Source organism: Phascolarctos cinereus, unplaced genomic scaffold (genome assembly GCF_003287225.1).
Source record: "Phascolarctos cinereus isolate Bilbo 61053 unplaced genomic scaffold, phaCin_HiC Scaffold_4;HRSCAF=312, whole genome shotgun sequence".
NCBI lineage: Eukaryota > Metazoa > Chordata > Mammalia > Diprotodontia > Phascolarctidae > Phascolarctos > Phascolarctos cinereus.
In genome coordinates this window covers 234,468,612-234,470,008 of record NW_027555847.1, presented here as the reverse complement: position 1 = coordinate 234,470,008, position 1,397 = coordinate 234,468,612, and the positions used below count along the sequence as shown (strand labels likewise).

Below are 1,397 nucleotides of genomic sequence, written 5' to 3'. Positions count from 1 at the left end.
TTTGGCCCTCTCTCACTGACTTTCTCCAACTCCAACACCTTCCCCTTCTCTAACCATGAGAGAACAGGCCATCTCCTTCATCAAGGACTTCTTGGCTGATGGCACTGCAGCTGCTCTCTCCAAGACTGTGGTGGCCCCTGTCTAGAGAGTTAAGCTACTATTGCAGGTGCAGCATGCAAGTAAACAAATTGCTGCAGATAAACAGTACAAAAGCATAACAGATTGTGTAATCCGAATTCCAAAGGAACAAGGGATGCTTTCTTTCTGGAGGGGTCACTTAGCAAATGTCATCAGATATTTCCCTACTCAGACCCTTAACTTTGCCTTTAAGAATTAAACATAAGCAGGTGTTTTTGGGAGGAGTGGACAAGCACACACAGTTTTGGAGGTATTTTGCTGGCAATCTTGTGTCTGGTGGTGCAGCTGGAGCCATTTCTTCTGCTTTATCTACCCCTTGGATTTTGCAAGAACCATCTTGGCAGTTGATGCTGAGAATTCAAAGGTCTGGAAGATTGCCTTGGAAAATCACTAAGTGTGATGGAATTCATGGCTTGTATCAAGGTTTCAATATCTCAGTGCCATTATCTATATATCTCAATATCATTATCTACAGAGAGTTTACTCTGGAATTTATGACACAACAAAATATATGATTCCAGACCTGAAGAACACTCATATTGTAATATCAGATGATTGCTCAAACAGTGACTGCTGCAGGAGGAGTGGTCTCCTATCCCTTTGACACAGTAAGGTAGCAAATGATGATGCAGTCTGGGCACGAAGCAGCTGATACCGTGTATACTGGGACAATTGACAGCTGGAGGAAGATTGCTAAAGATGAGGGTGGCAAAGCTTTCTTCAAGGGTATCTGGTTCAATGTTCTTCTAGGCATGGGTGATGTTTTCATGCTCATCCTGTATGCTGAATTGAAGAAAGTAATCTAAGTATATCCTAACTAAAAAAGGAACCAGTGAATATAGATCATATAGAATACTTAACCATACTTAGCATTTTGGTCCATTGATCGTCAAGAAATTCCTGTTGTCTTTTTATCCGGGCCAAATCATGTTTGTAGGGGAGCCAAGAAAAGCTCTTAGAAAAAGGGACTCAGTTATTGTGATCTGTAATTCACTCAGTGCAAGTGATGATGATTCAGTATTGATTCTATTGGTTTTTGGGAAAATAACAGTTACTGTGGGTCCAAGGAGGCAGATCAACTTAGATCATCTAGCTTAAATGCTCTTTTGTAGGACCATAAATTTGTGTTTAAGTATTTATTTTTTAAAAAAATCATATCTCCCATTTGTACTTAAGCTGTATATATACTATTTTGCAGGGCAGACTATTTGGCAGTTATGATAATCTGTGCTGGGCATTTTGCTATAAAACAATAAATA

General features: G+C 39.7%; 1 pseudogene; it reads left to right on the top strand.

Annotated features, from left to right (window-relative positions):
• On the top strand, nucleotides 1-944 carry LOC110223832 (ADP/ATP translocase 3 pseudogene; annotated as a pseudogene).
• Nucleotides 945-1,397: the final 453 nt, after the last annotated feature.